This window comes from Cuculus canorus, chromosome 3, assembly GCF_017976375.1.
Source record: "Cuculus canorus isolate bCucCan1 chromosome 3, bCucCan1.pri, whole genome shotgun sequence".
NCBI lineage: Eukaryota > Metazoa > Chordata > Aves > Cuculiformes > Cuculidae > Cuculus > Cuculus canorus.
The window spans coordinates 34,982,057-35,007,854 of record NC_071403.1 but is presented as its reverse complement, the minus strand read 5'-3'; the positions used below and the strand labels follow the sequence as shown (position 1 = coordinate 35,007,854).

The 25,798-nt window shown below is 36.9% G+C and overlaps 1 protein-coding gene across 1 annotated transcript in view; it reads right to left on the bottom strand.

Moving 5' to 3' along the window:
- Positions 1-25,798, bottom strand: part of NT5DC1 (5'-nucleotidase domain containing 1) — a 140,935-nt gene that overhangs the window by 73,639 nt on the left and 41,498 nt on the right. The gene's annotated exons all lie outside the window — the stretch shown is intronic.

Sequence of the window (25,798 nt, the reverse complement as noted above, 5' to 3'; positions counted from 1 at the left end):
ATTCACGCCATGTGTCTGAGTGCATTGTCTAGCTGCTTCTTGAACACTGCCAGGCTTGGTGCTGTGACTACTTCCCTGGGGAGCCTGTTCCAGTGCTCCACTGCCCTGTGACAGAAGAATCTTTTCCTAAGAGATCAGCACTCGCTCCTCCTCCTTTCCTTTTGAGGAAGCTGTAGACCACAATGAGGTCTCCCCTCAGCCTCCACTTGTCCAGGCTGAACAGATAAGTGACTTTAACTCTTCCTTATACAGCTTCCCCTCTAAATCCTTCATCAACTTTGTGGCCCTCCTCTGGACACTATTCAGTAGCTTTATATTTGTGCCAACATCAGAGAATAAAAAGTGACTTAAACTCTTTATCTCTTCACACCTCAGGCTCTATGTTAATCTTACGATAAAATTTGAAGGAAAGAATAATTAATGGCTCGAAGGTAAATGGACAATAGAATAAAAAGTTACATAGCTTTAGTAAAGGTAGGTCATGTCAGACTAGCCTGATTTTTTCTTTGATAGGATACTTGATTTTCCAGACAAAAGAACTGCACAGAGAGATTAGATTTTATCTGAACGTAGCAGAACATTTGATAAGGTGTCACAATAGAGATTACTAGGTAAACTGGAAAAAAGGAAGATTAGAAAAAGACTGTGAAGGTGCTAACTAAAGTGACTGTTGCAGAGGAAATGCCAATGAACTGCAGAGAGGAGAAACTCTGGGCTGAAAACATGTTACTCCACCAGCAGTGCTCCTCCTGGATTAGTCTTGGCATTTATTTTGTTTACTATTTTACTTTGTAATTTCACCCCTAAAGTAGGAAAGAATGCAAGAAGTCCAAAGATAAAAAAAAAAAAAAAGAGAACCATTACCAGTGTGAAGGGGAAAGAACATAATGTGAGGGGGAAAATGGACTAAATAGTAAGCTTAGGATGAAATGTAATAATACAAAGTACAGCAATCTACAGTTAAGATGGGATCCATGTCATCCAATCTATCTAAAAACTTATTTTTACAGATGTTGTATCTCCTTGTATAATTACTAGAAAGATGTGAATAAGTCTGCTGGTAATTTTATATTATTTAGTTTAGACACATATCTAAATGGGATGAATGAAGATTCCTTGGAAGTGCCTAGCTTTTAAACTACTAAATTTGAGGACAAAAATCTCCTCAAGGACTACCACAAATTTCAATACAGTAGCTCTTCAGAAATCAAACAGGAGGAAAACATGCATTTTTTGTATGAACCAGGACTCTGAAAAACACAAATATCTTCTTCAGACATACTACACAAGGCAAATTCAAGTAAAACAGCAAAGAGTTAATACAAATGTACAAATCAGTAGTGAGATCTCATCTGAGTAAATATTTGCCTGTCCATATTCATAGTATCATCATAGTATCATAGTATAGTTTGGGTTGGAAGGGACCTTAAAGATCATCTAGCTCCAACCCCCTGCCATGGGCAGGGACATCCCACTAAATCAGGCTGCCCAAAGGCCCCATCCAGCCTGGCCTGGAACACCTCCAGGGATGGGGCAGCCACAACCTCCCTGGGCAGCCTGTGCCAGTGTTTCACCACTCTCATGGTGAAGAAGTTCTTCCTAATGTCCAGTCTGAATCTGCCCCTCTCCAGTTTATACCCATTCCCCCTCATCCTATCCCCACAAGCCTTTATGAATAGCCCCTCTCCAGCTTTCCTGTAGCCCCTTCAGGTACTGGAAGATTGCTGTAAGATCTCCTCTGAGTCTTCTCTTCTTCAGGCTGAACAAGCCCAACTCTCTCAGACTGTCCTTTTAGGGAAGGTGTTCCAGCCCTTGGATCATCTTTGTAGCCCTCCTCTGGACCTGTTCCAACAGCTCCATATCCTTCTTACATTGAGGATTCTAGAACTGGACACAGTATTCCAGATGAGGTCTCACAAGAGAGGAACAGAGGGTCAGAATCACTTCCCTTGCCCTGCTGGCCACGCTTCTTTTGATGCAGCCCATGATACAGTTGGCCTTCTGGGCTGTGAGCGCACATTGCCAGCACATGTCGAGCTTCTCATCGACCAGCACCCCTAAGTCCTTCTCTGCAGGGCTGCTCTCAAGCACGTGATTCCCCATCATGTACTGAAAACGGTGTACCAGGTACAGGGCCTTACACTTTGCCTTGCTGAACCTCACGAGGTTCTCACAGGCCCACTTCTCCAGCCTGTCCAGGTCCCTCTGGATGACATCCCATCCTTCTGGTGTGGCAACTACACCACTCAGCTTGGTGTCATCTGCAAACTTGCTGAGGGTGCACTCAATCTCACTGTCAATATCATTGATAAAGATATTAAACAGCACCGGTCCCAGTATGGACCCCTGAGGGACACCACTTGTCACAGATCTCCATCTGGACTTTGAGCCGTTGACCACTACTCTTTCAATATGACCATCTGACCAGTTTCTTATCCACCTTACCGTCCACCCATCAAATCCATCTCTCTCCAATTTAGAGAGAAGGATGTTGTGTGGGACTGTGTCAAAGGCTTTACAGAAGTCTAGATAGATCACATCCATCAGTTTACCCATGTCCACTGCTGCGGTTACCCCATCATAGAAAGCCACCAAGTTGGCCAGACAGGATTTGACTGGTGAAGCCATGTTGGCTGCCATTAATCACCTCCCTGTGCTTTAGCATAGCTTCTAGGAGGATCTGTTCCATGATCTTGCCAGGCACTGAGGTGAGGCTGACAGGTTGGTAGTTCTCAGGGTCATCTTTTCTACCCCCTTTTAAAAATGGGCACAACGTTACCCTTCTTCCAGTCACCAGGGACTTCTCCTGGTTGCCATGACTTTTCAAATATCATGGAGAGTGGCTTGGCAACCACATCTGCCAATTCCTCAGGACTCTGGGATGCATCTCATCAGGTCATAGTTGTAGCAGTACCAAATAGCTATGGATTGAATCTACATTTGTCTTATAAACGCATCTTCTTGTAGTACAGATCTTGGGTAGAACATGCTGAAACAAGCACTTTATGACAAAATGAATGACAAAAAAAGAAAACTGTTAGTCTTTAATTTTCTACTTCACATTTCATTTTACCACCCAAGAAAAAGGTGCTTCTTAATTGAAGAGATATAAAGAATACGTTACAGTTCATAAACTGCCTTTTCTTTCATGCTTCTTTGAAAAGACCTTTAAAGCAAACATACAGTACCTCAATGTTATAAGGGAAACAAAAATTAAAGTCTAAGTGGCTTACCCAAAGTCATACAATAAGCCTTCTGCAAAATCAAAACTACATGTAAATCAAGACATCTCCTGATTTTCTTGTGCTGTTTTTTAACAAACAAGACAAGTCCAAAAATTCAGGAATATAAATTACATTATTCATAGGGATGTGCACACCTTAAAATTAATTATTTTGTAGAACAAAAACCATTTCTACAAACCATTTCTATCTGGTCAGGCAAAAAATAAGCCCATTAATTTCTGTCTTTATTGGGAATCTTGCTTGCACTGTGTTGAGACACACTAATACTTTGCAGTCAGACCTATATAGCAGCTGCATGTATATGGCCTATTAGCCCTAACTACAGTCTGAAGTGTTGCCTTCACACAAGAACGCCACCTCTATACTCAGCATTGTGGCCGTGTATCTCTTACATGCTTATCCCCACCCTGATTAATACACACGGTGGAATTTTCCTTGCATAATCTAAATGAGGGCATCTGATAACCCTATAGGTGTCTGTTGCACAGCCTGAGCCTGAATTTTAGCTGAAGGTCATATGACCTCTCACCCATGCAGATTTCCTAGAGCTCGTTAGCAAATGAGCTTGCATAAAAGGCAGTAAACCAGATCTCTTTCTTTCATCTGGTTACCAATTGTAATGAAGCCTTTTAGGAATTTAATTACATTTGAACACTTAAAACTCCTTTAAAATTTCCCAAAGGTCTTCAATTTACCCTGTGACACTAAAACAAGCTACCCTTTTGTGTTCACATAGACTCTGTATGTGTTTTCTTAGAAAGTAAAGCTAATAACTGTTATATTAATTATTTAAATCATTTCATATGGAGAGATTTTTTTTCTTTCTTGTTCTCTAGAAGGAGAACCAGAAAAAAATGATAGCTTGGGTAAGTACCAGCAGAGGCAACACCAAAAGTCGCATAGGTGTTCATGGAAGTGAATATTTAGTTTATACGTTAGTCGTATTTGAAGTTACTTATCAAGACTCATGTTGCACAGAATCAACATCAGCGTTCCTATCGTGCTCAGTGGAATACAACAGATAACCACGAAGTTCACATGACGCAATTGATATTATGCAGCATCTGTGCCCCATACGGTTTGACATGCCTTCTGCTAGCATAAAATGGTACAAGTTAAAATAAAATAAAAACAGCTAATGACATGAGTGAAAGACAAATCCATCTACCTCCAGCCTAGATTGAAACTTAAGTAAGACCCAAAACTTGACATGTGAATTATTTGGATGACTTTCAAGCATAGTAACAGGACATGATTTGGACCTGAAAGTGGTGATGATTTAGGTATATATTTAGATTTACTGTTTGAAAGAAACAGCATTTATAAGATTTATAAGATATTAAACAATTCTTAGGTTTTGTAACATCAACCACTATTAAAACTCAATGAGCTTTTAAAAACCATAAATACCAGAAAACAACAAATCTTCGTCTAATTCATTCTTTAAAAAAACGTGCATCTTGAAAAATACCTAAGACTAGGCAACATAAGGATCCAGTATAACAAAAGCAGGAAATTCCAAATTTGAGGTTGAAAATCTATCCCCAAATAAAGCAAGATGTATGATGTGTGCAACATTCAGCTGCAGCAGTTTCTGGGAAGAAAGCAAGAACTCATGAAGTTATTCTCCCTCTGTACTCGGCACTGGTGAGACCGCACCTTGAGTACTGTGTTCAGTTCTGGGTCCCTCACCACAAGAAGGATGTTGAGGCTCTGGAATGTGTCCAGAGAAGAGCAACGAAGCTGGTGAGGGGGATGGAGAAAAAGCCTTATGAGGAGCGGCTGAGAGGGCTGGAGCTGTTTAGCCTGGGGAAGAGAAGGCTGAGGGGAGACCTTATTGCTCTCTACAACTACCTGAAAGGAGGTTGTGGAGAGGAGGGAGCTGGCCTTTTCTCCCAAATGACAGGGGACAAGACAAGGGAGAATGGCCTCAAGCTGCACCAGGGGAGGTTCAGGCTGGACATCAGGAAAAAATTTTTCACGGAAAGAGTCATTGGGCACTGGAATAGGCTGCCCAGGGAGGTGGTTGAGTCACCTTCCCTGGAGGTATTTAAAGGATGGGTGGACGAGGTGCTGAGGGACATAGTTTAGGGAATGTTAGGAATGGTTGGATTCAATGACCCAGTGGGTCCCTTCCAACCTAGTGATTCTATGATTCTATGAAATGTCTTTGTAAATTGAACAGAGAGGTCACACGCTGAGATGCCAAAACTGTGAGGAGCTTTGCCAGTTCCCACTTTTATTTCCTGTTAATATATTCTTACTTTTCATAATATTTATTGGCACTGCAGACTGAAATACTACCAGTTTCCCCTTTCCAAGAAGACACATATTCAAAGCTTTCTTAGGCAGATCTTAAGATGAGCAATTGTTAATGAAAGATGAAAACAAAGTAATGAAAAAGAATTTGTACACAGTCAAATTTCCCAAAACAATATTTTGGATCAAATGTTTATCAGCATAATTAATCACTGCATTTAAGAAAAAAAATGAGAAGGCATTAATCAAGAAACAGAAAAAAGAAAATGTATAAACCTCAACTCAGAAAAAGTGAAAAAAAACTCTTCTTACAAATGCAATGTTTATCTATTCAAAATAAACGAAGTCTTTTAGATCAATGGTACCCAACCTCAGTTATCTGGCCACTATCTACTTGCTTTTCATGATGATCTGGTTTTAACAGCTCTTCTTCTGTCTCCAGAAACAGTGCAGAAATATCCACAGAAAATAAGCTATGAGCTGGGGATCATGAAACAAAAAAAGATGATGTTTAGAGCAAGAACTTTAGTGATCACCTCTCTGTGTCCATCGGAATTGCACACTTGATAGCGAAAGAAAGCTACAGCTCTATATCACTCCAATTTCAGTGAAGCATCTGGCCTCAGGTTCTCCCTTCTTAGCAACGAAAATCCAATGGATTGTGGTTATTTGTTTATCTGCTTCACTACAGCACAACTGGATCCTATGTACTCATGCTTGTTTGTGGAAAAAAACAACTCCAAACAACTCAACCCTCAATATATGCATGTTACTGAAAACTGGGATGTGGTCACATGTGATTTAATGCCATTAACAATGAAAAAGCAATTTATCTAGTAACAAAACCTCTCAGAAATGAACTGTTGTATTTTATACTGATATACAATTTATATGTTGAAATTTATATTATGATTCCTGTCTTAAAGAAGGAATTATAGAAATCAAGTTTGAAGATGTACAAAAGTGTGTGTCAAGAAATCAAAACAAATTTTACCTTGAATGCAAAATTCATTTTGCAAAGCAGATCAACACAACTCAGACAATAGTCAGAATTCTACAGTGAGCAGCAAAGTCTGACTTCTCCACAGCTCTAACGGAAACAAAACTAAGAGCCTTTAAATTCATGATAACAGGGTTGGTAATGAAGTATTCAGAGTAAAGAAGCAATGTTCAATTGGAACAGAATAATGACTCTGTGTGCTTGTTTTATGGCAGTGATTTTACATTGATCAAAAGGTCTATCAATGCATTTAAATTAAAACAGCAAATAAAATGTGTGGTTAAATATCAAGTAGAGTATGAATTGAGAAAAGAAATATGCAGCTACAGTGCTCATAATAACATGATTTGATTTAAGGTAAATAGAAGCATATTAAAAAGTTATATGGCTGTGACTGATAAAATATACTTTGCTATATGTAGGATTTACTGCAATGAAGTCAGCTAGTATCAATAATTCAGTTTTGGAAGTCTTTTCTAGTATTACAGGTATTGCAAGGACAAGTAATTAAAGACAAGAACCAAGGCCTGGTTCACATTTAGAACATGATTTGTAAACAGGATTGAAAATTTTGTACTTCAAGGATTTCCCTTGTTGTGACAAAGGCATGAAAAGAATGAATCCATAGAAAAAGCACATATGTACAGCTACGGTGGGTTGTATTTTCATGTCCAGAATCCTAAACTGAAGGACTGCTAAACTTCTACCAGTCAGTCAGGATTTTCCATACCAGATGGCTGCATCATGATCAATTACTTTACCTTTTGAAAAATTTTTATTTATAGAGGGTTTCAGGAAAGCGGTTTAGCCACTGCCATGAATGCAAAAAATAAGATATAGATGTTTTACTCAATGATGATGATGATGATAATAATAATAGCAACTATACTAACATCAACAGCAATAATCACCACCACCACCACCAAATCATATTAACAAGAAACTTCTTATAATATAGGTCCTTGAAATTTGTGTAACAATACAGGCTGTTTCCTGGTGTTAAAGTGCTCTATTTTTATATTTTAGCAACGGTCTAAACTACATGCTTCTGAAATTTTCATTATGGATTTAGGCAGTAAAAAAGATTCCATCTTTCCTATGCATTTGCTATTCCTACATAGTGCTGCTGTGCCAGCAGGATTACATAATTCATTATTCCTGCCTAAAACTCAACATGCCCTGTTCCAAGTCTCCCTAGCATGAAGGGGACCTCACCTGCAAATTCTTCCTCCAGTGGTGAAGCAGCTACCACTGAGAGCAATGAGCTTCTCAGTTAGTTACCTTGGTATTCTAGAGAGGAACAAGAGAGCCTCCCAGGAAATGACAAAACTTGAAGAGAACTAGGGTGGAAATTTTTAAGAAACATACATGGGGACTAAGAAAACATGAAGGAAGAGGGGAAGAAGCAACAATGTACTGCAAAGGAATGATAGTTTAGTCCATACTCATCACATTAACTACCCAGCGGTGATGTGTGAAAGGCCAAATACAAGTGTATTCCACTCAAAAAACCTCAGAAATTACAAAGATTGAATTCAGGCCCACATAGGCAGAAACTATTTTATGGCAATCAACAGCTGACCTGCTGCCAATTCCTGTCTCTCTCAACACTCCTGCAGTGCCTACCACTCTGGACTATAAACCCTTCAGTCCTAAACTTGCTATAGCCATCCTGCAAGAATCCTCAGTTCCCTGAAGTAGAGAGATTCTGTGGCACACATATCCACTAATTCTGGGTGCCCCTTTCCTTGATATTTTTTTTCTTTCTTCTAAACAGAAATCCCATTCACTTGTATTATGCACTTCTGTCCTTTTGCATGTCAGGCCCTCACATAAAGTTACAGCAAAAAATGAATGAAAACTTGGAAAGACGTGGCTTGTGACAGCCCTGTGCCTGTAAGCATAGACTTGTTCTTCAGTTCAGTGAAAAGCTTTTCTCTCCTGAAGTCATCGTGAAAAATGCCAAAGAAATGTATGGGATCACTGCCTCCAGAGCAGCAATGCCCTAACACTGGCATTCCCAATTAGACTTCTCTATGGCACTAAACTAAAATTTTCAGCCAAATGATTTTCAGTGCAGGTTTAGAGCCATAACTGACTCACAGTTTGAATGAAGCTAATATTACCTCAGAAACTTGCTCCTTATTAGAGTGGACAGAATCATATAAAACTGAAATAAATCATGCAGATAACCAGTTCTCAAAGAATACAGTCGATAAAGCAGGATCAAAAGCTGCAGAGATTTGGCTACATGCAGAAAAGAATCACAAGTAAAAAGTATTTCCTATACTATTGCAGAAAAAAACACAAGGCCACAGAGACAACTATAATTTTGATAAAATCCTGAATTATTTGACACTAAATTTTGAAAAATTATTTGAAATAGCTCTGAAACTAAGATGCATGATAATTAGAATTGTTGATATACATTAATAAAAGTATATAACTTTTTTGATACTGTATTTTGAAAGAGCATCATTAACTATACTAGTGTTTAAGAAGCCCTCTTAAGATGTAGTTATAAGTATCACATCAGAGAGAAATGTCAAAATGAAACAGTGACTGTAAAAAAACTAATTTGCCTTAACCTTAAGAGATGACGATAATTCACACCTTGCACTGACATCATCAAGATTTAAACTTAATTTTCTAATTTTCTTTGTTTCTTTCCCTCAAGGGCTATGGCAGTGCCTGAATATACTAAAAAAGCAATATACTTCTTTCCTCAATAACAATGAACTGTTTATGCTGAATATAAGTATTAGCATAAGAAATGTATTAATAACATAAAAACAAGAAAAGAAGAGATAAAATATGGAGTCAATAAAGCACAACTCAGTTATCTTTGAAAATCTGGTATGGCACTATTATAGGCACGAAACCAGTGTTTAGAAGATGGAATTTTCAAATAATCCAAATCCAACACCTGAATTAAGAGATTCAGAAGCAGTAAGGGCAAAGAAGAAGAGATCTTGATTTATCCTCATGGATTCCAGGAAACACTAATACTTTGGATTTACATATCATTCATTAATATGGAAAAAAATCACTGATATTGTATTTGATCTGCATATTCATAGAAGTAGAAAAGTGCATAACAGAAATGAAGGCATTTGTAATATCTAGGAATCTTATCTCCTCTTTCTGAAATCTGAGTTTTGCTATAAGAGTATGAATAGAGTAGCAAACATGGGAAAATGCTATAACTTTTTCTCCTAAGAAGCAATTTTTATTGGTTACAGACCATAAAGGAATTTGTTTTCTGCTTTCCAAAAAAGCATTAGAGAGACATGTCAAATAAATTTCATGCTCCACTTTATCACAGATAAATAAGAACAGAGGGGTTAAATGAGCAAGAATCCCCAGTCCCCTTCCACTTCTCATACAGAGCCATTTTCTTCTGGGAAACAAAAAATTATTCTCTCCTGGAACTGAATCAGAAGGCAGACCCATCAGTCAGTAGCCAGCATATGATTCAACTCAGCTTTTCAATAAGTTATAAAGTCCAAAAGCCACCAAAAAAGGGTTTTTGAATGAGAGGGCTGCCTCCTCCTAACTGTTCTGAAATGCCTGCCCAGCACTCCTGTGAATCATGCCTGCTGCAAGAGGAGCACCTCTGAGTTAAGAAAGCAGGGACTTTCGGTGACAGCTGGCAAGCAGACACTCCCTCTATCGAGGGACAGCTTTCATTCAACTAAAAGGTAGGACAAACATGAATTCCCATAGCTAGACGCTGAAAAAGAACTAGATAGATGATTAAAATACGTAGCCACTACAACTCTCCCTCCAACCACAGTATTTTTAAAGAAAAAAAATCCAATATAGTGTTTTCTAAAAAGAAAAATATGTCTATTGTATAAAGCAAGATGCTTCATAAAATATGCTGAGTTTTGCTTATATTTTATGATTGCACTAGAAAGCATTGAATAATTGAGTAATAAACACTATTGCAAGTCGGAAAAAGACATTCCATTCAAGTCTCAGGAAACGATACAAAATGTTAAAATAGCACTAAGTATTCCACTCATGTTAAATTGAGTGCTTGAATCTCAGAATGATTTAGCTGTGCCTTCAAATGCTTTTAATATTCCTTCATGCAAAGTACACAATCAGAAAAGTATTTCTGCTGTAATTCATTCACATTTCCAAGGGGATGCATTTTGAACCAGGGTTTTCTCCTACTTGTTAAGCCAATTGAAATAAATATTACTTGTGTCCCAGATTAATCATGTTAGATTTTTACTAGCCTGATCATTTACCGAATTACTAACAATGAATATTTCCTGTGTGTTCAAAAGACTTCTGTTTAAAATATTCCAGAGCAGCCTTCTAGCACTTAAAATAGTAGACAAAATTGAGCTAGAACTTAACAAAAAGCACGAGCTGCATAAAAGTGCCGGAAAATTAGATTGAAAACAAATTCCCATTTTCTTTCATCTCTTCTGATATAAGTTGTTATTGTTTAAATACATAAAAAATGAATCTACATGAAGAAGTTTATAAATAGGTTTACAAAAATGACCATCTTTTGCGGGGGGAAGCAGCTCAACACAGCTATAAAACTGAGACTGCATTGAAAACTATCTAATTCTTTTTACTTTAAAAAATATTTGAATGGATACCTGGCATACAAGTTTCCTTGGGTTTTTTTGCTACCTCCCAAGATTTCCTCTAAACTGATTTGGCTATTTTTAAGCAAATGGGGGGAAATGCTCCAGGTGTTTTTCACAGCCTACCCAGTAATGTTTAATGGACAAATTTCACCTCATAATCCTACTTTGAACTTTAAGCTCCACAGCAACCAATTGTGGCGTTGACCTTACTTTACTTAAAAGTTTTAAGATTTGAAAACTGGCTTTTGAAGTGAACAAAAATTAACTTTCAATGCAGCTTTCAGATGACCCTCACCATGCCAACTGTTACTGCTCCACCCCATGAGCACAGTTAAGACTAAGCTGCAATATTTTGAAAGAACCCATCTCAATGAAGTGAAAAGTCATCTTATCAGAGTTACTGTGTTATACGTTAATACAGGAGGCATAGGAAGCTATCCACACAACTTCTTCTTTGCCTTATTTTACAGCTTATATCTTTGCCCAAACGCTTCCTTCACACCTGAAATTAACTAATGCATGGTGATAACTCAAAAGAACTGATTGGCTTGCTCAGTATTGAGTATTTCACACCTATCTTGCAGACTATTAGATTTTTTATTATTGCATTATATATATATATTTTTTTTTTTGTGAGTGTGTGTGTTTTTACTTAAATGCATTTGATCCAGTTCTATTAGAGTTTCTGTTATTAGAGGTTCGTAGATGTATCTTAGCTTGGTGTGGGAACTTAACACACCAGGACTCATGTAAATCAATGTGACCCAAAACAAGTCTGTAAAAGGAAAGCATAAAAGCTGTCACAGCTACAGCTCTTAATTACACTCAACAGGCTTTCTATATAAGAGGAGTTTGGAAACAGAGAATCGAGGACAGAATACAAATACTGGGCTTGTCTGTTAACTTTGGAGTTCAAGGAAAATCAGAATTTTAAAGCTGTTAGGCATTTGTTTTAAGAAAACAGGTCCTTGAAATTTGAAACACAGGACTCCACAAAGGCAAAAAGTCAGGCAAAAAATATTTCAAACCTATGGGAGAGGGAAATGGCCTCCGGCAGCTGAAGCTGATCTTGACTCGGGGTCCATTTTGCCAGAGAACCTCCCATCTCTTCAGTCTTCTTCCCACAAACTCCTCTCCACCAAAGCCCCTGGCTTTATTTCTCTTGTCCCAGTTCCTCTCAAACCTAATCTTCCCCATCCCAGAGTGCCAATGCTTCACCCCACAAAGTTCTACCCTTCTAAACTCTGGCCATGCCACCCACTGACATGTCCAACCAAACTCCATTTCCCTTTCCCACAATTCTCCCACAAAATGTCTTGTTCTTCCTCCTCTACTTCCAATTCCTCTTCAATCTTATTGGAAGAGAAGTGGAGAATGTTTAGCTGAAGGGACTTAGAGCAAGTCCAACTGCTTGATCACTTCAAAGCCAAACAAAAGCATGTTATTAAAAGCATTGCACAAATGCCTTTTAAACACTGACAGGCTTGGGGCATAGATCACCTCCCCAGGAAGACTACCTTCTTGGTAAAGAAACCATTCCTAATGTCAAGTCTGCATCTCCCTGAGGTTTTACTCTCAAATTCTCTACCACTGAAGCTTGCACTATGCAAGTATGCCCCCAAAACTATTCTTTCCCTGATCTACTCCTTCCAACTCCACACTGCACTTGAAATCTGCTCATGTCAAACCCCAACTTTCTGCAGTATAGCCCTGTAGTTCCTGACACTAGAGTTAACCAATATGGCTCAATATTCTCAACACATTCAATACCTCCATGTTTCCACTTCAGTATAACAAAATAAAAACACTAAAAACACTTTTGGAAATTGATTAGCACTTCTAAAGTTAGGCACATCCCTAAATTTAGTTGGACTGATTTAGGGCTCAAGACTGAATATTAATATCTGTACTTCCGAAAAGCTAGTAAGTAGTCTTTCATTCCAGGTATTCGCAGTTATATTGATAATACGAGCTCTGTGATGACCTACCACCTCTTAAGGAGGCCTGTTTAATTGGGTCACTGTACATCCCAGCATGTTCTTAGGGACTCCTTGAGTGTGACAGGTAGTCATCGCATGCAAAGATCTGTGCACTGACTGTGAGACTTTCCACTATGCTCATCTTCACACTCCTTACCAACAGGAGGAGTACTAAAATCAGAGGAATCTGGACAGCACCCCAAAGAAAATGTCTTTTCTTTATGCCTAAATTGGTATTGCCTTCCAATGACATTAAGAATTTAAAAACATTTACTTTTTAACAAATGCTTGCAGATAAAGCAGCCAAATATATTTTTAAATGTAACATCATCATTTTTATTTGTGCAGAAGATCTAAGCAGCCTTTACAAAAAGCAGAATGCTCCTCCTTCATCTTGAAATGGATGTGCCAGAAATTCCTCTATGACACAGCATGAAGCCTTCCTAAAATTAAAGACTTGAGACTTTGTGGTTGGTAAAAGTTTAGCATGGCTTACCATGAAAATTCATAATTCTGCTTTTTAAAAGCAGCCTGAAGAAAGGAAAGTATCTATTTTAATAATCGTGGCCTAAATTACTTTGTGGTATAAATCAAAGGAGGATATCCTTAATAAGATGGAGTGAGAGAAATGTACCAGACAATATTGTTTCTTCTAAACATAGTCATTGCTGATTGAGCTTTATTTTCCCGTTATAGTCAGTCACTGAAAGCAATTTTTAAAGATTCAGCATATTTTCCATTGCTAGCCTAAAGGATCTCCAAAATGTATGAGCACACGCTTCAGGTAAAACCTAAGATTTTAACTAAGATTTTCATTTATCTTTCTGTTCTGCCGACTTGACTTATTTGCTGCACACTACAACTTCAAGCTATTATCTAAACTTGCTTCAAGCTGTTCTCTGAGGGTTGTAATGAATAATATTTTCTAACATATTTATGGAATGGATTGACATAATAAACTTCGCCTTATAAGGAGCTGTATTTAGGAATCACCACATTAATATCACTCCATCAAATACTGTTTGGCTTTGGACACCTCTTTTACATGGCACAATTTTCACTACAGTACTTGCTATTTGGTGTTAATGTACTTTTTACAGGTTGCAGAACATTTTGGTGTTCACCAGTCTTTTCCTCATTATAACTATTTTCCAGTGGACTCAGCCTGATCTTTCAGTTATAAATCACTTATCAATGCCTCACATGCAATTCCTCACAGGATAGTGTATTATTTATTACCAATCCTGTCAGTATTTCCAAGAACTCGCTTTTAATTTTTAATACTTTCCAAGAAACAGCATTAGAGCTATTTATTTTTGCATTAAGTAATTTTCTGGGTCAAGCTCAAATGATACATGTATTTCATAATTCTGCCTCAAGATTATTAAAAATTTCATACATTTGTCTTACATTGCCAAATTTAAATTAGACTAAGGATGGAATTGGTTGATAATGATTTGGGGTGTGAGAACAGGGTTAGTTGATTACTAAACCAATTCAGATACCCTAAATGATTATAGGATTGCATTCCTCTCAGATTATCAGTGATTTTTCTCCAACTTTTACTACTCTGAAAGCACTTACTCCCTTACTCTCATAAGTTACTACACTTTGATTACTCTTCTCAAACATTTAATTTGCATTTGAAAAAGTCCACTGTCATGTTCATTCAGGGAAAGGGTACTTACCAGCCTTTTATGGACACTATTTCTCTTGAGGGACAAAAAGTCATTTTAAACATTCTTTTCACCAGAGCACATTTTGTGTACTTTGACTGTAGGGGCATGAGAATTGACATTACTGAAAAACTGATCACAGCCTGGAAAACTTTTACAGAAAGCAAAAATAATTCAACTTAGATCAGAAGGAAACAGCAAAAAAAAAAAATAAATAATCAAACCTGAAGCGCTCTACTCAGCATTTTACACAAGTGGAAAAAGTACAACAAGGATAATGTTAGGGGAAACATCTAGATCACAATGGTTCACAAATGCCACTACTCACAGTTTCCTACCCCAACATCAAACAATACAAGGATCCATTGAATAACAGAATTTGTCTTCCTCAATAATGTGGCAAATAGGTGACATGAAAAAGACTGTACACTGAATTCTTTAAATGACAGAATAGACCATGAAAACCAAAAGTGCATACTGCGATCAACTCTAAAGCACTAAAGCAGACAGAAACAAAACGACTGCAATGTGATTTATCTGTATTTTATATCATAACTTGGTGCTTTTAAGGAAGCACAGTAGTTACAGGCAGTGGTTACAGTAAATGTGCTTGAGGCATTACCTTGAGTAGCATTATCTGGTTATTTTTAGTACAGCCACCCAGGTGGGTGGTGTTAAGGAACATCACAATCCTCTGCTAGGCCACTGTGCAGATGGCAGTGTATGTGCAAATAAATAACACAGCAATTGGCAGGTGCTCTCACATTGGAGCTGGATGAATACAGCGATCAATAGCTTACTCTGTTCTGAAAATGACCAGTACGAAGAATCATACCTTATTTTACGAAACAGAGGAAAACAATAATTCATTGGGTTAACGTTGCCTAAGTATAATCTATGTAACTGAAATAAGACTATTAAACTCTTTTTAGAATATTAGCATTACTGTTTCCTAGCATTACTGTTTTCTAACTGTCAGGTTCCTTTCAAAAAGCTGTGAAGGAAAAGACACAATACTTTGCTGAAGTTAAGCTGGTCAGCTTCTTTTTTTCTGGCAGAAAAAATGTCTGCATTTTAAAAATCTAAGATATAAAAACTCTTCAGAGGAGACAGCTATGTAAAAATTGTCTTCAATAATTTTTCTAACAAAATCAAAACATACCAAGAAAATGATGTTTATAAGTAAATAAAAAGATAGCATGATGGGTATGCTTAAACACAGAAGTAATGTCATCTCCAAGTATTAAAAAACTGCAACTGAAATCCCAAGAAACATGAAATTAAAACAAAACTGAACACCATTTTGACATTTGAATCTTTTAGGATGCCTACACTGTTCTTTCTTTTCAGGACACTGGGCTGCAGGAACATTTGCTTGACAAAGTACATGGTTGCATTCTGACAGTTCCTTTGTAGGATCATCTACAGCCAACATTCAGTTTTAAAATCAGACTTAAACATCTTGTCTGTGTTTCAGTGAATACACAGATGCTGACCTCTCCCTGTTTCCGGCATATGCAAAGCTGCTGCGCTATCCTTTTTGAACAATGGAAACTCATTTCCAGCTTTCACTCCACCTCCTTTTGCATTGTTCTTTCCTTTTCCTCCTGCACACTTCCCTGCTGCCACATGGTTCCTTCTACTCTTCTCAGCTGTTGCCAATAGCTAACAATTCTCTTTCTGTCACTTTTATGCTACAATTTTACTCTGTCCTCCTGGGATGCTTACTCTAGGACAAACACTTTCATAAGGTGACCTCATTAAAATCTCCTTGGAACAGCACAGTCCATCCTTGCAGAGGACAGGCATGGAAAATGGTAACAATTTTGCTGTAAGGCAAATGTGATGAGTTTAAAGGCGGGAACTAAAAATTAATTAAAGCCCTGAAAAGTTGAAGGATTCAGAATAATTACTTTAATTTCGGGGGGGGGGTGTGTGTGTCTACTTTTATATTTGAACTATATAACACATAGATATTAAAAACCCATGCAGCATATATCAAATACTAGCACAAGGTATTTGTTATTTACCAAATACCTGTTATATTCTAACCTTTTGCCTGCACCTTTCAGAACTGTTTCAACATGTAACCCAGAGTTCACAGAATAATGTGAAACAGTACATATGGATTTTTTTCGTGAAAGTTTTATATAAAAGTCTGTACAGTTGCTTTTATACAAAACAAAATTTCCTGGTTTCATTAACACTTGATTTAGATTAATAAGTTTACAGGCTTAGAAAAATGATTTAATTAAGCAACAGCTCTCTTTAATATTTTTGAAGTTTGCAACTTCTGCAGTCTCTAGCACAGGATAATGTCACAGTCTGTCCTATTTCCCTGCCATGGCATGATGAGTCCAGCCTTGGTGCTTGACTGAGCCCACCAGCGAGGTCCACCTGCAGCTGCCTGTAACTAACTGACCAACCTGTGGTCATGGAATAAGAGGGTAGCCATATCCCAGACTCCTGCACATCTGCACTCTCCAAGGACTGGATATCAAATTTGTTCAGATGCCGCTGTAGTGGCTGTAAGTAGTCATGGATATACAGGGTAAAAGAGGAACTGGACTGGCTAAGCACTGGATCTCTTCCTCCAACATATACTTCTCTCCAGTCTTGTCTTCTGGCATTATGAAATTCCTGTCTGGTTTGATTTCCTGTAGAATGTCACATTTTAATTCAAGACACCCAAAACTACTAAGTAATCCAAGAAGATTTCAAATATCTGCAGTGCACTGATATAACCAGTCTTTTAAAGGTACAGAAGATAAATTGCAACATAGCTCATTTCAGGACTTCTGTTTACTTCTAACCATGTAAGGGAACAAACGGCTCTGCACATGCAAGATGCAGACTTGAAAAAAAAATAAAAATGTGACAGCAGTCAGCTAAACCATAGTAACTATTGTGCTCATGGCCAGAGTCAGAGACCTGAATTAAAAATATGGGCTATGAAACAAGCTAAGCGATTTGCAGACTTGTTCCTCCTGCTCACTCCTTCAATCCAATTCTGATAAAACTTCTCTGTAATGCTCTTTAGTTTTCTAAAATAGGAGAAAACAAAACCAGCAAATATAGTTGATTAGTTTTAGCTATCTCCGCTAAGGCAGGTCACTGAAGAACCTGGCAATGACCACACACGGCATAAGGGAATGAGGAAAGCAAAGGAGGGGAGAAGAGGACAGAGCTAGGGCAGAGAAGTCGATGTTTTAGTGGCAGCAGCCCATTAGATAAACTCAGCTATGAAACTTTGGCTTTGCCCATAAAGACTACAATTTATTATTCTCGTAATTTCACCTTTACCACAGGCTACTAAGCACATATTTAAACATCGCTGTTTTGATGTAAGGTAATTCATTACATGGCGTGTCCCAGAGTTAAAGCACAGAAACAGAGGAAAGGCATAGCATTGTGCTTTGGGCTCTTTGCTGGTGGCTTACTCTTCTTCCTCCACATTACTTTGGAGCTACAGACCACAGTAACACACATTACTCATAAAATGTGGATCTCCAATTACCTTCCCTTAGAAATACTCATAAACCATTCAATGATTATGACATTTTGGAGGGGCAAAAAAAAAAAAGGGTTGCTGAGTAAGAAAACAGCATATATCTTGCAGAAATTTAGAGGATGCAAAGGAGGTATAAAACATGCACTTGATAAAGATGTTGTATAGCACATGTGAAATTATTTAAAGTCATTGCTCAAAAATAAGAGACAGATGTTAAATTTGGAATAAAGCTGTTTTCCTCTTGGCTTTTGAGATGTTAAGTTCTGCAAAAACGTCTCTTAGTGTTGCAGTTTACTTAGGTTTATTCCAATCACTTGTCAGGCCAAAGATTCTCTTGAAAGTTATTAAATTACGAAGCAGCATTATATTACAAAGAAAAAGAGCTGGAACATTTTTAAAATACGGAAAATAACTTGCAAATGTCACAAATGCTGAAGATTCCTTTGGCTTCTGTTTTTTTCTTATTAAAGAATTTTTTTTTTTTGTGAATCAAATTACACTACTACAATTGTAAACGGAAAAGCCCCTTTTGAAGTCCTTACATCTAAATACAAATAGTACAATTCATAAAAATAAGCACTACTGGGAAATAAAAGGGCAGAATCTGGTACTCCAATAGTCATGGGGTAAATTTTCCAAATACAGTCTTTTCTGTCCCATGCAGATGACATTTTTCTGTGCTTTTTGATCACTTAAACTCTTGTAGAACACATATGAAATTACAGGCTGGGTTATTAAAGGCAACCATAATGTTATGTCTGTGGGAATTACTTGAAGACATATTTTTTTTTTTAAATAGAAATTTAAGAATTCTTTTAGTCCTTAGGTATTTATTCTTTTTGCTCTTTACAAACACTTTGTCCTTTAAGACAGATTTCTAGTCTGGAATCATGAAGATAAATGTATTTGTCACCTGGGCATGAAGAGACCTTCTCTGTTTATTTCTCTTACTATAACAAGAAAGCATAATGCAAAGGACCATAAGGAATTATTTGTATGTTGAATATGAATATACAACTGCTACTGGAGAGTGCTGAAGCTGCTTTGATGGGATGGGGTGTGCTGTGATAAATAAAAAACTCTTTCTGACCATGGAGTTCTCAGTCCACTACATACCTTTGGACATAAAGTTGTTAAAAAATGCATGCAGAGAATTTTTATTGTTGTGATGAACCAGCTTAAAGCAAAATTTCAGTTTGGCTATTACATCTCACAACCACATTACTCTTCCATTTCTGGAAAATGGTTAATCCTTCTGCTTTCATCAAAATATGATGTCTCATGTCCATTACACACAAACTTTTGACAATTCTTTTTTTGAAGATAGTAGCAGACTTCTCAGATTTATAAGAATGACATGAAAGTACTCAACAAAAAAAGTCCAACGAGGTGCCATTTTCATTAAGTTCTATGTAGCCAAAAGGATTACAAGAGGCTTGTTTCCATTTTATACTTAAGCATACATGAACAGCCAATGCAATAATTACATAATCCCATATAGGAATATTATTGTATGTAAGCGATGAGAAAAATAAATGTAGAATTTTTAAAAAAATCTAAAAATTTTAATAAAATATGTTGCTGTAAATGAAAAAAGTACTATCTGAATAAAACTAGGAAAATAAAAGGCCAAAAGGTAGAAGGTACATAACGGTGACTAAGATGTACAAAGAAAGGAGAAAAAGAAGGGGCAAATGCTATTAGTCAGTTTTAGACACATATGCCCTGTTCATTTTCATAAGGTGTCTTGCAGAAATCATATAATTCTGTATTTCATCACATGATTTTTTAAAAATCTAAGTTGAAACTAAAAATGCAATTAAAAAAACATTTTATGCGTTAAGCCTTACAGATTAAAAGCTATTTGCAGACCCAGTTGACCCACCATAATTTGTGGACTTCAGTCCTCAGGCAAACAAAAGGAAAACAACTGCATTCTAGCTTCAGAAGAAAATATTATCCTCTCAGGCTCAATTCAAGCCACTGTTAATAATTTAAATATTTTCTCCATCCTCAGTATCAATATGAATTTTACTCTTTTTCTATCACAAATTGCTAAATCAAAAAATATAGGTCTCTAGAAGAGAACAAGTTCAAACAATTCTACTCAGAAGATAATGATTTATTGAAAGTCTACAAATTATAACAGCCATCTGCCAGTGCTATCTTACATTCTCAACTAGGAAAAATACGCTTTTTCTACTACCACAGAAAGCAGTTCCATATTTCAGTACTTGGAGTTCAATTAAATAAGTAGCACTGTTCCCCCTTTAAAATGTTTTAATAGACCTTTCAACTAACTTGGCACTGTCTGGTTCTTGTACCACATCTGCTTAAAGCTCCTGCAGCCAAAGGAAACATGTTGTGTTTCATGAGCAAAGGCCAGTTTGGAAAGAGAAATTTACTAGTTGACCATACAAAACTAAGTTGGATTTACTATATTAGTGATGGGAAAATATTTCTTAGTCTTCTGTCACCTTTTCCAGTTGAAGGTTGCCCTCCTTTCTCTTTCTCACTATAAATACACATACACACACACGTACATAAAAAAATTAATTTGTTTTTAGTAAGAGAAAATGAAGACCATATGAAATAACAAAACCGAGGTACAAACTTCCTAGCCTTTCACAATAATATTTAGAAGATAAAGGGTTTCAGGGAAAAATATATTACAAAGATTTCCCAACAAAAGATTTTTTTGAATGAAAAGTGTTTTTTTGAAAAGAAACCCAGATTTCAAAACGTTATTGAGATTTCCTTCCATTTATGGAGGACAGAGGGAATTTAGTTTTTGAAGAATATAATGACATTTTCCAATATATCACTTCATCAACCACGTTGCTTCTATCTCCATTCACATATGCAAGAGTTGATTGTTTTTATAACTGCTTCCACTGTTCCTTCAAGGGATAGCAGCTTCTTTCTAACTAATTGCACTAGTAGCACTTCGAATCCATGTTCTACATCTCTCTCAGGCTACTTTGGAAGCTTTAACTAATGCACGAAGGGTTAAAATTATGCATAGATAAACTGAAAATTATGTTTCAGAAAAATATATTTAGCCTAGTGATTGAACTAGGTATTAAGTTGTAGCAGCAGTAAACAATTTAGTCTTCGTATATTTTTTTAAACAATACCTACATTGGACAAATCCATACTCTGCTGAATTATGTCAGGCTAGCATATAACACCTAGTTGTACCTAGTTATTAAAGCTGTGGTTGGTCTCAAACAAAAAAAAAAGCCCCTAAGGACTGATTAGGTTGGATTTTTTTTTTTTTGTGTTTCAGTTCTCATTGAATTCTTTTGGGTCCCCAAATTTGCCTATTAATGATGAACAGTAGACACTACTTGTCCTAACCCATGTTTGGAGCCTTCTCCTGCCAACAATCAGCCCCCAAATATTGCTTCTAGCAGTAAAGCATCAAACATATTTTTAAAAGATACATAAAACCATCTTCTGTGACTCTTGACCTTTATGGAGGGATAAAAGCATCATCGCACTAACCAACGATAATTGTTCTCTGCATCATGTGAGCAGTTTGTGCAATTACATGTGGGCTGTTTGCGTGCCGTAAGCAGAACTTGTTCAGCTGAATCAGTAACTAAAAGCATGAGTCAACTTTTGAGCTAAAGAAGGTGGCTCCTATACTATTATTTGGACTAGCCTTTTTATGAGACAAAGACTAAAGCTACCTACTGTCACTTACACAAATATTTAGCAGTTCACATTGTCTAGTGTGTAAAGCAGGGCTTTTGATATATCTACATTTCCAGAATACTAACACAAACTACATCTATTTAAAATGAGGAAAGAAAACAGGTCTAGAGTTCTTGGGGACAAGGCTATGGGGTTTTATGAGCTTGTTTTGTTTTGGTTTTTGTTTGTTTGGTTTGGGGTCTTTTAAACTCTGTGAGTCATGGAGGTTATGGTAAAGTCACTTTTGACACAAAGGAAGAATTTATTTTCTATATAGAAGGAGACATTTAGTTCATAAGGACTCTTCTCCTCTTTTCAGTCTTGACTGCTTGCGAAAACTGTATTAACTGATTTCTCAGAAGAAAGTACTTCATGTAAGTTTAACTACAGCAGATGTTCTCTGCTAAAAGGAAAATATCTGCTTTTCCAATGAATGTGGAAGAATTTATCTTTCACTTTCTTTAAAACTGCTCAAACACCAAATGAAGTTCTAGGAACACAGTGTAACATACACCAAAGCTGTCCTCCCTGGATCCACTGCTCCATAGCATACTCCATAACTGGTTATGCACATTTGTTACAAACTGTACCCATTGCTACATACCAACTACCATATTTTGCAGTTTAGAAAGAAGTTGTCCTTCTGTTCAAAATCAAAAGAACATACAATAGGATTTCCAGCCTCCCCACTCATCCAGTTCCAAAACCGCTTTCCACTAAGCATCCAACAGAGAATTGCTGCGTGGAGGAGGCTCCTGCCAATTCACAGTTTTGTATGCTCTGGTATTTTGATGGAAATAGTTTGGTGCAAAAGAAAAAGTTCTTTTTCCCTTTCCAGCAGCATTTTTTTTTTCCACTCTTCTCATATTCTGTAATGGTACAACTATTTCTTTTTGCTGTAATTTGATAATTTACTTTTAGGTGACCAGAACTGGCAGTTCTATACAATCTGTTGAACACATATCTGCACAGGCAGGTGCAACCAGACTCTGCTTACACCCTGGGCTGCCTGCATACAGAGCAGTGATGATCTGGAAGCAATTTAGCTACACTAGCATGCATGTTCCACTGCTAATACATGTATCAAGCGCTCAGGCACTGCACCACCATAGGATGATACAGAGCTTCTACTTGAAGCCTGTTCCACAAATGCAATAGTTTGGTGCCAACTGCATAGATATATCCATATGCTCAGAGATCCAAATATTAAAAAAAAAAAAAAGTAGGATTTGCTTGGTGCAGCTGGCCACAGGCATGAAACATGCTGAGAAGCACTCCCAGGAACTGCTAGAGAAGAGGCAACCTCCTAGTAACTCAAAGGGAAGAACAACAAATATAATAGGGACAACTACAAACTTGCATCAGAAGATATGAGGAGTGTGACTGTGCGAAGTGCTAATGTGAAATTAGAACTTGCAAAGAGTTAATGACAGTCAGAGTTAAAATACAACTTGCTACCACAAACCCAAATAGAAACTGGTGTCCCAAATTTGTGTGCATTTAAGAAGTCACAGAAAGGGTTTTATATCCACTCTTCTTGATGGAAAAAAGAGAGTTGTTTTGGTGTCTCTCAGCAGAACTTGCCAGATGCAAGTTCAGTCAAGTATCCGTCAACAGAAAAACTGTGAAATGCTTCATGCAGGTTATGTAGGCTTTGGGCCTGCCAGGCTTGACAGCATTCTTCTGTTGACTCGTATTTGCTACCACAGCCTTATTTCAACCTTACCGTTTCCTGTAAACTAATGTTCCAGATTGAAAGATACACTTCAGACTAATTTAGCAGACTATTCTAATAGAAAACCTTTTAACAAGGGTAGGACTTCTGTCAATATGGACAAAGTCAGGATCCAACAGACTGTTTACAGAGGCAGGGGGTCAGTCTAGACATTTGCTCTAGTCTGTCATTCTGCTTCCCATCATTTCCAAAGGAGATGAACTTTAGTGTAGAGAGCCTGAAATAATTATGAAGCTACTCATAACTGCACTTTTGGGAACAACTGTCTTCTAAGGCATAACAAATGTGTTAACACTGAGCTCTATTCTTAAGAGCACTAATTAATTATTCTCAAAATTATTACATTGTTTAAAACTCTTTTGGAAAACAGGAAGGAAAAAAAGTAAGATATTTGAAAAAGCAAGGTTTAATGCACCTAAGAGTAAAGTCTCAAAAGTATTTCAAGCAATGTTCCTCCTCCAATAAGCTTACCTAGTACTGATACAGGTCTCTTGGATGTTAGTATAAAAGTTGAATTTAACACAAGATTAAGTTGAATTCAACACAGGATTTAGTTGAAATCACAGAACAGAAATAAATGGTTACATACTTTTTTTGTAATTTCATGAATTTGTTTGGATATATTTTTATATCACTTTTCCAAAATTACTGAATATTTTTAAAAGAAATCCCTTAATTTATGATTTTTTTTTTAATATGGTCTGAAATGGTGATGATGAAAATAAGACAATGCCAGATAACTTTTCATCTCTATATACACAAAAGATGTCTTTCACAAAAAACTGTATTTGTAAAGTTTATTTGTGCAAGTCTGTTGTCCTTTTGTATACTTACATTAAGTATATGAATATATATATAGAAGTATATGTTAATATCAACATACGCACTGTATCCAAAATACAAAATAGGTAGCATCCAAACAAGCAGGAAAAAAGATAAAAACCTGATTAAAAGAAAAAGATGTGGAAAAACATGGAACCACTGAACTAATTTTTAAAGCAGTAATTGAGAGAGAGGGAAGCTTTCTGAAAATACTAAAGAAAAAAATCAAGTTCCTTTAGAGATAGGACAGATTGTGTCTGAACTAGTGATCTGTGATAGTTCCAGATGCTTACATTCTCCCAAATCAAAACAAGCCCATATAATTTTACGAAGTTCAATTCTCCTTGCATACTAAAGTGATAGTGCACAATAACAGAGAATTCACATTTAAAATTAATAAAACCCCAAACTCCAGTCAAACACTACAAAGATATGATGACAAATGATTTAAAGGGACCTTCACTATGTGGTGTGAAGCAGGAATTCTCCTCCTGAGGATCAGCAGCTCTCTATAAAGCAACCAGAGTAACTCACAGCTAAACAAAGATTGGGATGTCATGTCCTTAAAGATATGCTTTGGGCAGAAAGCAAAGCTACTGGGCAAGCTTCTTTGGTTTGTGTTATGAAAATTGGAATAAATTATTGTAATGACCTAGTCTGGATTCAGCCACTGAAAATACTTAGAACTATGTTTTGCTCAAGGAAGAGTAACCTGAAGACACATATCAAGACTCCAGAGAATTATTGGGAAACCTGGTAATGTTTTCTCAGATAGCAAGAAGGCTCTTCAGTCCCATAAAGTTTAAATATAATTGAAAAAAACAAAGTGGCTGAACAACTGCAAGAAGAAATCTGAAACAAGTGGCATACCATAAAAATATCCATATGTTTTTCTTGTTGGAAGAAGCTTCCATCAAGTTCATGGACAGTGAAAAAAAAAAGTGCTGTGAATTCCAAAGCTGACCTGATCAAGCAGATGGCATTCTTGGCCTGTTATCACAGAAGAAACGTTCATTACAAGCCTAAGGTGCTGTGCAACTTCTCAGAGCTAAGAGTCAAGAAGCAGGTTTTTGAGTGTGTACAGAACAGTGAGAAACATGAAACTCAATTATTATCCAGTATGTGTAGGCTGGTACTCAGGTTCAATGACCTTAAGTCCTGCTGAATGAGAAAGATGCTATTTAATATGACAGAAGCTGAAAACTCTGTTATCAGACAGCATAACAGGAAGTATAATAAAACTAGAAAATCCAAAGCCT